The sequence below is a fragment of the Notamacropus eugenii genome, chromosome 3, assembly GCF_028372415.1.
Source record: "Notamacropus eugenii isolate mMacEug1 chromosome 3, mMacEug1.pri_v2, whole genome shotgun sequence".
Classification (NCBI taxonomy): Eukaryota; Metazoa; Chordata; class Mammalia; order Diprotodontia; family Macropodidae; genus Notamacropus; species Notamacropus eugenii.
Genome location: NC_092874.1, coordinates 175,105,610 through 175,121,576, shown reverse-complemented (window position 1 = coordinate 175,121,576; position 15,967 = coordinate 175,105,610). Strand labels below are relative to the sequence as shown.

Here is a 15,967-nt window from a genome sequence, read left to right as displayed (position 1 = left end):
TCTTGAGTCATTCAGTTTTGTTTAACTCTTCAGGACCTCAGCAACCATATCACTCCAATACTGTCCTTGGGGATTTCTTGGCAAAGATACTATAGTGATTTACCACTTTCTTCTCCAATGGATGAAAACAAACAGGTTTAAATGACTTCCCCAGGGTCATACAACTAATAAGTGTCTAAGGTTATGTTTGAGCTCTAAGCCTAAAGATCTATCCACTGAGCTGCCTAGCTGCCTCAGTGACCACAGCTGTCTGCTCATTTCCGCACTCATCCTAGCACTGACTCTTTCCAAGTCAACCTACCTTCAAATCAAACATGTCTTCTATGCTCAGATTCACTGTTCCTACTTTAGTTTCCTGACCTTGCACCCACTTAGGAACTTGTTTTGCTCATTGATTTCACATACCGAGGGGTTCATTTCTACCACCAAATCTTCTCTAACACCAGCATTTATGTTTCCTGAATAACTGGAAGGATAACTAACAGATATGGGCAATAATAAGGCTTTGATACCTTCCCAAATACAACTGTTGGCCTTTTGTTAACATTTTGAGCCTAAACCATCTGTACAGAAATGGAGACATCAGTAGAAACTTTGGACATGTCGAAGCAACACAAGGTACCCAACTTGACGTGACACACTTTAACAATACAATTATACTAAGATAATTGAGATTTAGTTATATGCAGTATCCTTCTGAGCAGTTGTTGGAGTGATGTGGAGAAGCAGAAATTGTAAGTCAAAATGTCTTCTAAAGAAATGGAGAACTTACAAGGTCATCAAATATTTCAATATTTAAGACCAAGTTATTAGAATGTGGGGTGATAAATTAGTTTTCTATCACTTGATGTGGGAAACAATGTATTATTTTTCTAATTATTTCTCTACTATGCCAGATATTAACTGGGAATTAATTCAGTTTTCTTTTGACCTTTATATTTTATACATGACAAATTGCTTTGCCTATTAAAAACCAAAATTGACATATGAATTATCCTCAAACCTTTTCATTTTTTTTCTCCCTTTGACAGTGAATGACCATCAACAGTTCAATCATCAAGTAAACTCAAGAAACTAGATCAAAAATATAAAAATATGACCTTGGTGTCTTCCATCCAACCTTATAACACTTTGTATTCACATGAGATGTGAAGCACTTTTCAAACTTTATATATAAATATCTATTATTATTACTCCTCTTAGATATATCACATGATTTGTAATATATTTATTTATGAAAAATCTTATTTCCTTTAAAAGACTGTGAACTCCTTGAGGGAAGGAATTGGGTCTTACTCATTTCGTATTTATTTTTGTATGCCTCCCAGGGCTTAGCACAGTATACATAATAGATACAATAAATGTTTGTTGAATGAATAATTAAGAATGAAATCAGTTATTCTGATAATTCAGGCCCCTAATTCCACTTTTTCCTAAAAGGTTTAGATAAACAAAGGTTGTTGTTGTTTGGTCATATCTGGCACTTCATGATCCCATTTGAGGTTTTCTTGGCAAGGATACTGAGGTTAGCCAAGGATAGAAGATTTGCCATTTCTTTCTCCAGCTCATTTTATAGATGAGGAAACTGAAGCAAATAGGGTTAAGTGGCTTACCTAGGATCACATAGCTAGAAAGTGTCTGAGACTAGATTTGAACTCAGAAAGATGAGTCTTTCTGACTTAAGGCCTGATGCTCTATCTACTGTACCATCTAGCTGCCCATCAGGTAATGAAGGAGGCAAAACTAAGTGTCTAAATTCTATACTCCCTTTGCAGGTGTAGTGTTAGGAAATTGGTAAGAATTATACATTTTTGTTGCAAACAGGATAATGGAGCAGATGTTATGGTGGTGATCTTTTGTCACACAGCAAGTCAGTTCAGAATTTGATTCAGTCCCAAGGCTTTAGTATCTCTTCTGGACTATGTTGCTTCCATCATTAAGAGACTCAAAGAGAGTAAGGACTTTGCCTTTTTCTTTCCTCCATGCCAAGTTGGGTAAACTAAATTATTCATCAAAACAATAATGATACGATTCATAATTTTTAAAAAAGGCCTTTTCTTTTATTTTGCCTACCTTAAAAACAATCATGATACCAAATGTTAGAATCCATTTGAATTAATTTTTTAAGAAACCAACAGTCATATAAGAGATTGGTGTGGTGAGGTGTGGTGAAATTGGTGTGGTGAGGCTAGATGTGCAATTTACTTACTATGAGTAAGAAATATTGGTCAGGGCAGGAGAAGAGTAATAGGTATAGGGAAGCAGATAGGGATTTATCCCAAAGCACAGAGGACATGTCAGTTTTCTGGAATTGGAGCTTTGTCCGGAGCTGTTGAGAAAATAAGTCCCAATGTTCCTAGGATGAATTACAAGATTGCTGAGCCATTCAGTGTCTCCCAGAAAATGCTTGCTCTTGGGCAGGGATCTGGGAGACAGTGACTGATTTCCCTGTTTTGTACTCCTTAGGTCTATGTGACAAGAGGTAAATAAAATGCTTAGCTGAAGTCCCCTCCAGAGCACAAAAAAATGGATAGAGTGGAAAGGCATTCTGAATGATTGTGCTGTTTGAAAAACAATTCAATTTCTTCCCATTTTCGTTGGTTTGTTTTGAATCTAAATGGTTGGAATCTTGTACTCTAAACATTTTTGTTATGTAAATGAGTCACCACTCCCTAAGGTCCCAGGGGTGGTGCTAGTGGTAGTGGTAGTGGGTAATGGTGGTGGTAGTGGTAGTGGTAGTGGTGGTAGTGATGGTGGGGAGCTAAGGGGAAATTTCTGAATTAGAGAAAATGAATCAGGTAAATTTTCTAATTTGGTCTGGTTGAAACCTGCCTTATTGAAAACCCCACTGTATTTGTTGCTAGATGGAATCCTTCAGCAAATATTTAGTTGTTTGTTTAAATGAAAATGGGTCCTTTCAAGTATCTGTTTGGTTTGATACACAATGTGCATTTTACATGAATGGTAAATAGAATGTAAGTTCCTTCAGTGCAGGGACTGTTTTGTCTCTTTTTGTATCCCCAGCTTTTAGCAGAGTGCCTGACACTTAATACTAGACTTGATATTATTGAATTGAATTGAATTTATTGGATCCTCCTCTGAGTGCAAGGGACTGTGTTTGATGCTTCTGTCAAGAATGTTCATTTATTTATATTCATCCGTATATATATATATATGTACATATGTATATACACACATTGGCATAGGTAGATATACATGTGTAGACATGTATATATCTATGTGTGCATCTATATATATGCATGTACAAAGCATATGTGTATATATACACATACACATTACACACACATATATCCAAGTTTTGTTGTTCAGTTGTTTCCTACTCTTTGTGACCCCATTTGAGGTTTTCTTGGCAGGGATACGGGAGTGGTTTGCCATTTCCTTCTCCAGTTCATTTTATAGATGGAAGAATCAGAGGCAAACAAGGTTAAATGACTTGCTCAGGACCACACAGCTAGTAAATCCAAGGTCAGATTTAAACTCTGGAGGATGAATATTCCTACCTCTAGGCTGTGTGCTCTATCCACTGTACCATCCAATTGGCCATATTTTTTATCCAAGGTGTATAGCTAAATGCCAAGTGAGTGGGCAAACAATAAGACAATTAAGTACTATGGGATTTAAGGGAAAGAATATATATACTGGGTGGAGAAGTCCAGAAAGGCCTTACTGAGCAGGTGGGACACAGGTAAGATTTGGAAGGGCAGAAAGGATGGCAAGAGGACCTTAAAACAGTTACCCAAAGTAGATGATACTTGAACTGGGCTATGCAGAGGATCTTTGATCCCATTAATTGAAGACGACAAAATGGGGGATATTGAGGAAATCAGTTGCAATAGAGTTCCTGTCCATAGCTGAGAGAAGTAAAGTTGGATAACAAATAACATAGCACCACTTGACTCAGAAGTTATGAATAGTTTATTTATTTGGTTTAAAGTTAATAAGTTGACTGAGAAGAGTTCTTTTTTTTTTTTTTTACTTTTTTTTCCTCCCAGAAGACCTTGTATTTTTCAAGTGCTACTAGGTGACCTTAGTATGCCTCTTATTAACTCACTATCCTACAGATCTCCCTATCTCACTATCCTACTATCTCCTCAAAAGCTCTTCCAAATCTTTCCATTGCTACTTAAGACTCCCATGACTCCTCTTCCCCTATCTGTCTCAAGTTGAAACCTTTTCACTTGTTTCAAAGAAAAAGTGAGGCCATTTTCCGTGAACTCCTTCTTCTCCCATGTTCCTCATCTCCTATCACTCAGGTGCCTTCTGCCACTCTGTTCTCCTTCTCCCCTGCCTCACATGATGAAATGTCCTTATTCCTTACCAAGACTATCCCTTCTACTTCTTCCAGTGATCCCATTCCATCCCATCTCCTCTAACAAATTGTCTCCTCTGTCAGCCCCATTCTTTCACTTTCTCCTTCTCTACTAGCCCTCTCCCTACTTCCTACAAACATGCACATGTCTGCTCTATCCTGAAAAAACTTTCACTTGACCCTTCCATTCCTACTAATTATCATCCCATATTTCTTTTACCTTTTGTGTTTAAACTCCTAGAAAAAGATTATGGGTGCTCTAGTTTTCTCTTCTCTCATTCCTTAACCTCTTACAATCAGACTCCTGACCTAATCATTTCATCGAAACTACTCTTTCCAAAGTCACTAATGATCTTTTAATTGACAAACCCAATGACCTTTCCTTAATCCTCATTCCCCTTGACCTCTCTGAAGCCTTTGATGATGCTGATAACTCTCTCCTCTTTGATACTTGTTTCTCTTTAGGTTTTCAGGATACCACCCTCTCCTGGCTCTCTTCCTACCTATCTGACAGCTTCTTCCATGTCTCCTTTGTTGGATTCTCTTTCAGATCATACCCTATAACCGTAGTGTCCCTCAGGGTTCTGTCCTGGGTGCTCTTCTTATCTCTCTCTATACTACTTCACTTAGATTCTCATCAGCTCTCATAGATTTAATGACCATTCCCATGCCAATGATTCTCAAATCTACTTTTCTTGCCCCAATTTCTCTACTGACCTCCAATCTAGCATCTCTAATTGCCTTTCAGACATCTCAAACTGGAAGTCAGTAGACATCTTACACACATAATGTAATTCAGAATTCAGAATTCACTCTCTTTTCCTCTAAGCCTTCCTCCCCCCTTCCCTATTGCTGTGGAGGGAAACCCTATTCTCCCAGACACTCAAGCTCACAACCTAGGACTCATCCTAGATTCCTCACGATCACTGTCTCCCTAGTCCCTCCCCCCCATCCCTCTATCTAATCTGTTACCAAGGTCTGTTGATTTCACTGTTGTATCTTCTCTGTAATATGCCCTCTTCTCTCCTGACACTGTTACCTAGTATAGACCCTCATCACCTCGCACCTGGATTACTGCAATAGCCTGCTGGTAGGTCTGCCTACCTCAGGTCTCTTCCTATTCCAGTCCATCCTTCATTCAGTCACTTGTGAGTTTTTTTGTGATTTTCTGAAGTGGGAAGTCTGATTGTGCCATCCCCTACTTCCCCTGCTGCCATGCAGTAACTCTAGCAGCTCCCTATTGCCCCCAGGCTCAAATGCAAAATGTTGTATTTGACTTTCAAAGTTCCTCATTACCTCCCTCTCTCCTACTTTTCCAGTCTTCTTACACTTACTCCCCAACATGAATTCTTTGATTCAATGACTCTGGCCGGTTGGTTGTTTCATGAAAAAAGTCACTCCATATCTCAGCTCCAGGCATTTTCTCTGGTTATCCACCATTCCTCCCTACTGACCTCCTTAGCTTTCTTTAAGTCCCAACTATAATCTGACTTTCTCTAGATGAAAAAATTCTACAAGTGAGAGGTTCCCTTTCCCAACTCCTTTTAATTCCAGTTCCTTCCCTCTGTTATTTATTTTCTATTTATCCTGAATACAGCTCATTTTGTACATATTTGTTTGCATGTTGTCTTCCCCACTTGATTCCAAGCTCCCTGAGGGTAGAGACTACCTTTTCCCTCTTTTTTGCATCCCCAGCTCTTAGTACAGTGCTTGGCACATAATAAATATTTGTTGATTCATCATTGATTGAATTTGCTTAGCGGACAGAGCACTTTGTAACAAACCTGAATCTCCTTACCTGGCCAGTTATGTCATAATTATATACTATTGCTCTGAAATTGATGAGAGAAGATGGATGGCTCAAAAGAACCCATCACCACTATCAAAATAATTCAGAGCCTTCATCTTTCTTAAAGTAGGACAACCTCACCTTGATGTCCATTGAAAGGCAGCTTTTTCACTAAAAAAAAAATCCAGATACTTTTTAGGCATTTTCTCAATTTTGATATGACTTGTTTTGACTCACTTGAAGAATTTATTTGGTCAAATAGTCTGTGGTTATGAATATTCAGTACCCTTACCCTACAAAAACAACTTGGAGCAACACATACCTCCAAAAGAAGATGTGAGAATTCACAGCATGAAAAGAATGAATGTATATGCATGTTTTATGTGGGGGAAAGGCATGGAATTTGGACTTAAATATGACCACAGGATATACACTATGAGCTCTCAAATTCCCAGTAGCCCCCATAAAAAAGAGGGTCACTGCATCAATGATTCAGTCAGAATGCTATGACCTTCAGGTCAAGCAGGAGTCACTCATATGTATAATTTATTAGACTGGATGGATCTTGAGGGCAGATACTGGGTTGTTTTTTCATCTTTGTATCCCTAGGATCTAACAAAAGTTTGCTAATTTTGTCCTTCATTTCCAAAGAGGACCAATGTCGTAACAGGATGATGGCTTGACTACTGTGTGAATTGGATTACCGTGGCATTTTGGATGCCTGATCAAGCTCTAAGTGCCCAACAGCATGAGCTTCAGCTGCCTGCATGGCCATTGGAACAAACTGTTCTCATTTGCCCATTGGGCCGGGAGAAGTCTTGGTTGGGGTAGACATTCCCCTATTTCATGGACAGGTTTGAGACTTCTTGGTTACCCTTAACCTGGTTTAGCCCATCTGCTGAGATGGTTTTTACCAGGATGTGGCTGCTGTGCATACTATAGCTTTTTGGAGCCACAGGTGAAAATTGAGTGGCAGGTGGATACCAAGTGTATGAGCAGTCCTGAAAAGGGTTGGTGAGTGCTTATACCAGAGGTGCTAGTCCTCCTTGAACACCTCATACATCTCATACACCCAGCAAAACTGGAGTGCCTGCAGCCTCAACCAGATTAAAATATATCTGTGAAATGTTTAACAAAATAAATTAAAATACAACATAGATAATAGTCATTTGTGACTTTATAAACCAATGTGTATGCAGGGATCATTTCTGCTTAAGTTTAACATGACTAGGGAGATCAAGTTTCACTTATAATATGAATTCTACCTCAAAATTGTCACCCTAGGCAAGTCAACTAACCTTTTTAAGTCTCAGTTTTCTTGTCTGTAAAATGGTAATAACACCTTTCTCATGGGGTTGTAGTGAGGGTCAAAAGAGATAATATGTATAAAACATTTTGCAATCCTGAAAGTTTTCTGAATCTATCAACTATTACCAAGGATGCTTGTTCATACTGGGTACTTGGTAAATGCTTGTTTAATTGAATTCTTTAAAACAATGTGACTCTCTCTATTAGTGGTACAATGAAAAACATGTTTGTGAGTCAGCAGAGGCTTGGGTTCAAATCCTTATGGACATTTATTAATCCTTTAGCTCTGTCTCTGAGCCTTCCTTTCCTTCTCCTCCCTGTTAGGCAAGATTGAGATGATGTGTGCAATAGGTTTTTGTAAATCTTACAAGTGCTATATAAATGTCAGCTATTATTACTGGAAAATTCTGTAGGGCTACCCTGATTTTTTAGTACTCATTCCACTAGATTAGGTAACTTCTTGGGAACAGAGAGATGTCAAACATCATTTCTTTTGTGTCTTCCATTGCCTTTGTATTTAATAAATGCTCAACATATAATTGTGATTTAAATGATTGATTTGTGAGCAGAAAGTTCAGTGCCGTTTTCTTCCCTAACCTTACTCTTCTCCAGTTATATACATCCACTTATTTGCTACAGAACGCATATACATTGTGCATTTTGAACATATCCATGCATACTTGTGATCTTTCTCCAGAAATGATTGAGAGACAGCATGAGAGACACAATGAACAGAGAGCTTAACCTCAAGTTAGGAAGATCAGAGTTCAAAACTGGCCTCATCTGTGAAATGGGAATCATAATAGTGCCTACCTTCCAGAGATATTATTTGTAAAGGGCTTTGCAAACCTTAAAGTGCTATGTAAATGCTAGCTACCATAATAATAATGATTATTATTGAAATAAGTGATTTTGAGTCAGTGGATTTGGGTTTGAAACAAACCATTGTGACTAGCTGTGGGAACTTGGGCTTTGCATCTCTGCTCCTCAGTTTCCTTGGCTGTAAAAATGAAAGGGTTGAACTATATAGTAGGACATTGGAGGTCAGTGTCCAGTGTACCGTAAGAAGTCCCTGGTGCCCATCTATAGGACTGCCTGGGAGCCAGACATGTGAAGGTACTTGAAAAAGACAGTTTCTTCCTCCCTCCACCCTAGAGGTAAACACTGGGGAGTCATCATTGTAAAACTGCATTATATTTATGTGTGAACATATCTTCCCCCCCCCCCCCCCCCCCCCAGAATGTAAGCTTGCTGAAGGCAGGAAAAATGTTGTCTTTTAATTTATTTTTTTATTCCCTGGAACAGAAATTGTACCTTGAACATAATAGATGCTTAATAAATATTTATTGAATTAATTGTTAAATTGAATAATGAAAATAGACTATGAAACTAATAATTATGACTGACATTTATATGATGACTTCAAGTTTGTAAACAGAGAGGTAGCCTATAATAACGGGCAAGTTTGAGAATTGGAATCTCAGAGAACTGGCTCCATAATCTTATATCCAAAACTTACTAGCTGTGTGACCATGGGTAAGTCCCTTAACTTTACTGAGTCTCAGTGTTCTCATCTGTAAAATCAGACCAATAATACTTGTAGAATTACATACCTCACAAGATTGTTACATAGTGTATGATTTGCATGAAAACACATTAAAAATATCAGTTATTTGAAACAGACAAATTAGGAGTTTAAAAAAAAATTCTGAATATAAAATGACTTAAATGCCACATTTTGACAGTATGGTTGGAGACCAAAAGATTTGAACCCAGAAGTGGAAAATACATATATAATATGATGTGTGAGCAAGGGTAGGTTAAAGCCACACAACCAGATAGTGCCCTGATGTGTAGGGAAAGTAGGAAGCAGGAAGTACTCTTTGCTCTGCCGAACTTCTTAACCAGAAATACTGGAGGATTTTCATAAAGCTTTTCTTTTCCATTTTATTGGTTGCTTTCTCTAAAATAAGATGAATCAGTCATGCCAATATTTAAGTTATGGGGAAGAAAGATTTGAGAAAAGAAAGAAGATACTGTTTAAAGCTTCAGTGAAGCTCATTGGATTAGAGCAGCTTCAGTGATAACAATATTTCTTACTTAGTTTGTGTGACATACTTCTAAGGAACTCAAAGTACTTTACAGGTGTGATCTCATCAATCCTAGCCAGGTAGAAATTAGCCATCTTTTTGCAGATGAAGAAATGAGACTTGTGACTTCTCAAAGGCTAAATATCAAATTGTCAAGAAAGAAGCCCAGGTTTTCTCATCCCAGTTGTAGTCTCTCATTTACACTATAAAATCTTTCTAAATGGTATAGATACAAAAGGTTTTTTTTTTAAATCCACCTTAAAATGCTTGTAAATTCTTAAATATGGAAAATTACTACCAACTTGACAGATGACTTCTTGGGAATAATACCAGCTTAAATTGACCTTCTTATACAGGTTGAGCATTGGGGATTTATAACCCACTGAAAATGTGATCATAGCACAAACAATGGCCCTCTGATCCTTTGTTCTTTTCGTTTCTTGGATTCTCCTGCATCCAGGCCTTCCTTGTCCATCTGGGACCTGGTCCTAGATGCAGAAACAATTTTAACTTTGCCATCCATACCAAGTTGGTCTCCTTTAAGTGCCATTTAAAGACCCAACTCTGACTAAAGAACTCACCTTCAATGAACTCCACCCACCCTGCAATCTGGCTACCTAAAACCAATCTGCAATCTACCTACAACCCTGTAGCTACTTACTTACCCCTCCCAAGGAACTCCTCCCTATAATCTATGGGATCTCTTTTTATTTACTTTAGGGTTGATTACTTGTTTGTTGAAGTGGTAGAACAAAGCTTTAGTGACCCAGGATTAGTGTCACTTCATTCCTCCACAGCCTGTTCCAGTTTAGCCCAGGGGTACATGGGGGAGGTCCAGGCTGGAATGTAAGGCTTCCAGGCTCTGGACAGGATCCAGTGGTCCAATCAGTCAGCACTTTTGTTCACCTGTAGTGAATGGAGGCAAAAAGGTGATCCAATGAGGAACTGGAGAGTTTAGAATTAGAAGGGACCAGAGTGATTGCCTAGGCTGACAACCTCAATTTTATTCAAGTGGAAACTGGGGCTAAAAAGGTACAGAGATTTGCCCAGGTTACTGGAGGCATACCATGCCATCAGAACTTCTTAATTTTCCTTATTACTAGGTAAATGAATTTTTCCTTTTCCTGGCCTTGCTAAATTCTCCCTTTTCAATGGCTGCTAAGTGGTGCAGTTGGTAAAGAGTGGTGTACCTAGAAACAAGAAAATCTGTGTTGAAATCAAGTCTTAGACATTTAGTAGCTGTTTGATCTCAGGCAAGTCATTTAAAAAAGCAAAAACAAACATAAAGACTAAACCTCTGTCTGCGTTAGTTTCCCCATCTGAAAAATTGGGCCAGGAGAGGAATAATAGCATATACCTTCTAGAATTGTTGTGAGGATAAAATGAGAACCTTAAAGTGATACATAAATGCTGGCTATTGTTATTATTCTAGTCTTTCCCCTTTTCCCTAGACCCCCTTTTCTTAACCTAGTTCAGTCAATAATAGTGAATACTGAATGCTAGGGACCATTAAAATCAGCAGACTGAAAAACTCATCTACATACTCTGCTTCAGTTAGGATGACCTGTGACCAGAAGACCTACAGCCACTTTGGGGGCTTAGGCCCCATCCTATCCATTAAATTTTTCTTTGAAGAGCCACACTACCCTAAAAGCCAGAGAGGGTAAGGAATCCACCTCAATGCATTAACTTTGTGATACAACACATTGGTAGATAATGTCCTACCTGGTTTGAGTGTCTTCTATGAAGAACACAATGATTTTATTATCTGAGCCATCAAGCCCGAACCTTTGATGAGGAATGAAATTCATTTGAAGGACAGTGAATATCCTAAAAGAATGAATTTCACAGTTTTGTTTTTTAACTTCCAAATGTAATTCAAATTATCTTTTTTAAAATTCAATTTTATTTTTATTTTCAGCTCTAAATTCTCTCTCTCTCTTTCTGATGCTAGAATGCAAGAAATACGATAACCATTATACACATGAAGTCATGCAAAATCTATTTCCACATTAGCCATGATAACTAAATTTTTCAAAAGTATTCAAGAAACCTCAGAAACTCCAATTAAATTCTGAAAGATTCTTATCCTCATTTCTCCTAGAATCATAGATTTAGAGGTGGTGGGAACCTTACAAATTCCATTACAAATGCCTTCACGCTGTCTAGACAAGTCTTTTAATACTTCTGTGCCTCAGTTTTCCCTTTGCCACTCATTCTTGAATCCTGTCCTAACGCCTTCTTTTCACAGTGGAGACAACACCAGACAGGTTAAGTGATGTAGTAGTAAGAAGCCTGAGTGTCACACCTCAGGGCTCTGACTCTAGACCTAGAGGCCTTCCCATTTCGCCACCCCACCTCCCTCCTGGCTTTAAGAATTTAAATTCTTTCCCATAGCTTTAAAAAGCCAGTTTACTTTCAGCTTGTTGCTCCAAGTAACTCAATAAAACTGCATCGGAAAGTTTCACTTTCCATTTTGTAGGCCACTGCATTTATGGGTTCTCAGTTATGACACTGAGGAACACAACTTCTAGGGAATATAGTCCCTGCAAACAACATCTGTTTCGTTTGAAGTCAAACAAGATTAAAAAGACCCTTTCTATGTGCTTAAAGCTACTCCTCCTCTCTGTTTTGTTTTTCATAATAAATGTTTCATTTCACAGTCTCAAATCCTTGGCTGTGTACGTTTTCTTTGCTCCCTGTGGTTCGTACTAATTTTGTGGTTGCGCTATCATTTTTGGTCACCTTGGCAATGGGAGATATTTGCACAAAATAAAACATAAGGCAGTAGGGGGTAATGGAAAAACCACTAGATCTGGAATCCGACGACCTGCAGTTCTCTAAAGTGAGGGTATTGGACCTTTAACTGTGTGTCTCCCCCAAGGTTCTAATCTGAGCCCTTTTCTCTTCTCATTCTGTATTATTTCACTTGCTGATTTCATCAGCTCCCATGAATTCTCTAATCATCTCTATGCAGATGATTCCGAGATCTATATATCCAACCCGAGGCTGTCCCCTGAGCTACCATAGCATGTTAAATCGCTACTTCTTGGACGCCTCCAACTGGGTGTCCTATAAGCATCTCAAACTCATCATGTCTAAAACAGAATTCATTACCTTTCTACCCAAATCCTCCCCACTTCAGAATTTCCCGATTACTTTTGGAAATATCTTACTCCTAATCACTGAGGCTTGCAACCTTGGTGTTATCCTAAACTCTTAACTTTCACCAACCTCATATATCCAATCCATTGTCAATCCAGTCTTGTCATTTCTACCTTCATAGTCTCTTTTGGCATGTGCCCCATGTCTCTTCACTCATACAGCAGCATCTGGCTCATGATCACTTCTTTCTAATTGTTCTCCTTGACCTAGTCTCTCTCCTTTCTAATGGCATCTTTGACTCAGCTGCCAAGATGATCTTTTTTAAAGTGGTCTGATGATGAGTGCCAGTGAATCCTTACTCTATCCAGAATGAAATATAAATTCCTTTATTTGGGATTTAAAGCTTTTCATAATTTGTACCCTCCATGTCTTTCCAGCCTTAGACTTTACTCCCTTGCACAAAATCCACAATCCAATTACAATGGTATGTGTGCAGTTCCTCAGACATAACAATTTACCTACAATCTCTGTTGTCTTTAAACTAGCTGTCCCTTATGTCTAGAATGCTCTGCTCCCTAACCTTTGCTTCTTGGTTTCCCTGCCTTCTTTCAAGACTCAGATCAAGTACTACCTTCTGCAGAAGACCTTTCCCAAACCCCCCCCTAGCTACTAGTGCCCTTCCCTTTTGAGATTATCTTCCATTTGAAGCTATAGTATGAGCAGCAGCCACACCCTGGCAAAACTGCCTTGGCAGATGGACTAAACCAAGTTGAGAGTAGCCAACTGGCCTCAAACCCATCAGTGAGTTAAGGGGATGTCTTCTTCAAGCAGGTGAAGACTTCCCCCCAAGGAATGCGTGGATGAGAACAACCTGTTTCAGTGACCATGTAGCTGAAAAGCAGATGCTGTGGAGCGCTTGGAGCCTGGTCAGAAGTCAGACACCTAGGTCATCCACTGAATCCTGGGACAGCACCATTGGTCTTGACTTTCATTGTGCCTCTGGACTTCAGTGACAGAAGGGAGAGTGACAGTGATGATTTTGTGGGAGACTGCCTCATTTAAATCCAATTCACATGCAAGTCAGGATATCACTTGATGTCATTGCTCCTCTTTGAAAACAAAGGATGAACTTCTATCTACTCTGTATATATCTTGTAAGTCTCTAATTATTTACATATTTATCCCCCATTAGAGTATTTCCTCTTTGAGGGCACAGATTGGTTTTGCTTTTCTTTATATCCCCCGTACTTAGTATAGTACCTAACACATAGTCAGTGCTTAATTAATTCTTGTTGACTGAATTATTGACCAGACAGGTGATCTATAAGGTCTCCTAGTTCTAAATCCTCCGATTTTTTTTCTTATTCCCTAATAGACTCATAGAATCAGAGCTGGAAGAGATCTTGCCGGTCATAGGGTCTGACCCTTTAATTTTATTGATGATGCAGTTGAGACACAGAGAGATTAAGCGATTGGCCCAAGGTTATATAGACAAGTTGGTTCAACTGGGATTTGAACCCAAGAACTCTCACTCCAAATTCAGTGCTATTTCCACTGTACTAAAAATAAGGCCATTGAGAATTTGAATTGCAAAAATAAAAAAGTGAATGAACTCCTCATCCATCTGCCCAATAAAAAAAGTATGTATAGTACTTAGAAGTTCCCCATGCTCAGCAAAAACAAATCTAACTAGAATTCATATACAAAATCTTCCTCAGATTTAAAAAAATACTTTTCACATGAAAATCATTTTAATAAAGCTCACACTTCTGCGAAAGAGATAGGCAGAGGGATTATTTTTCTTGTTTGACAGATGGAAAAACTACAACACTGAGAGGTTAAGTTAATTAAGCAAGGGCTTATTGAATCAATATTGTCAGAACCAGTACTGGAATGGAGGTCTGCTTCTCAGCTCAGTTCTACCTTCCAGAGTTAATTCAATTCAACAAACATTTTGTAAGCTCCTATGACATGTGAAGCCCTGTGCTAAGTATTAATGTAGACTCGGTGGCATCTCAGTAGGTGAAGATTGACATCCATATGAGATTGATATAAATTTGGAATAAAAGGTTCTTCATGCCAAGGAATTTGGGAATACAGAGGTGAATTTCTGGGTGCTGATTTTGGCTTCCTACTCAGTAGTGTAAGGAATAAACTAGAGAAATCTATTGTCCCCGGATGGACAAAAGATCTTTACTCATCTCCAATCATAGGTGTGCCACAGGTAAATTCCATCATTTAAAAATAAAAAACAGTGTGAGATGAAGTAACAGAAAGGAAAACATTTTGAAGATCCATATGATGATGCCTTGGCATAGGTCAATTTAATTTGGATCTCTTAAATCTATTGATAGATGGATAAAGGATTTATTATATAGATAGAGAGCTAAGCATTTACTAATCACATATTCTTTGCCAGGAACTAGGCTAAATTTGATTTATATGTCAAATTGGGATATGCTTAAAGTGAAAATGAAACCAATTAATTCTTATTTCATTGTTTCAAACTGTCATGGCATGATTTTATTAGTTATCATCCAGAACACCATGAATCTAAAACAGAAATTAGATCTCTCTTATGGAATGAGTTCAAGATGAAAAGGTACTTAGATAACTAATGATGTTAATAAAATGATTAGCACTGCTTTATTAGTACTAAATTCTAACCACATAAATATTTTACCAAGAGCTATACTTATTAAAATAGTGCCATTTTTCACATATATCACCAGTGATATATAAAGTACATAGAATTATCATGGTGCCCACCTAGTGCTTATTATCACTATTTTTATTTTTATCTACTTACTTGTCATGGTGGAAGTAGAGGATGGGAGAAGGTACAAAATGGGGATGAAAATTTCTGAATCTTACCAAATGAGGAAGTTCTTGTGATTGACTTTTTACTCCCTGGAGCATTTTGGAATGATGCAAGGAGAATAGCAACAATAATAGTTGTTTTTATCAACTTGTGCAATGGTCCATAGAACATTAAATCTTAAAGAATAATAGGACTGTTTCTATCTGAATTCTATCGCACGATGACATCATTATTGTCGTTGTCAGCAGCGGCAGCAGCATTCTCATCATCATCATCCCTACCAAATGGTCAGAATTAGACAACAGAAGCTCTTCATCTTTCCTAAAGTAACAGATGACAAATGCCCTTATTACAAATGGTGCTTGGACTGCATCTCGGATTTCTCTGGTCTAGGGAATTCTTGAATGAGGAAACTCCCTCTCCCAATGCAGCTTGGTACTTTCTTTGGAAAGTTTCCTAGAGCACTGAGAGGTTGTAATTTGCCTAAGATGGAAAAGTCAGTGTATGTTAGGGCTGATACTTGA

At 38.2% G+C, this 15,967-nt stretch overlaps 1 long non-coding RNA gene across 1 annotated transcript in view; it reads left to right on the top strand.

Moving 5' to 3' along the window:
- Positions 1-15,967, top strand: part of LOC140533538 (uncharacterized) — a 515,565-nt gene that overhangs the window by 83,153 nt on the left and 416,445 nt on the right. The gene's annotated exons all lie outside the window — the stretch shown is intronic.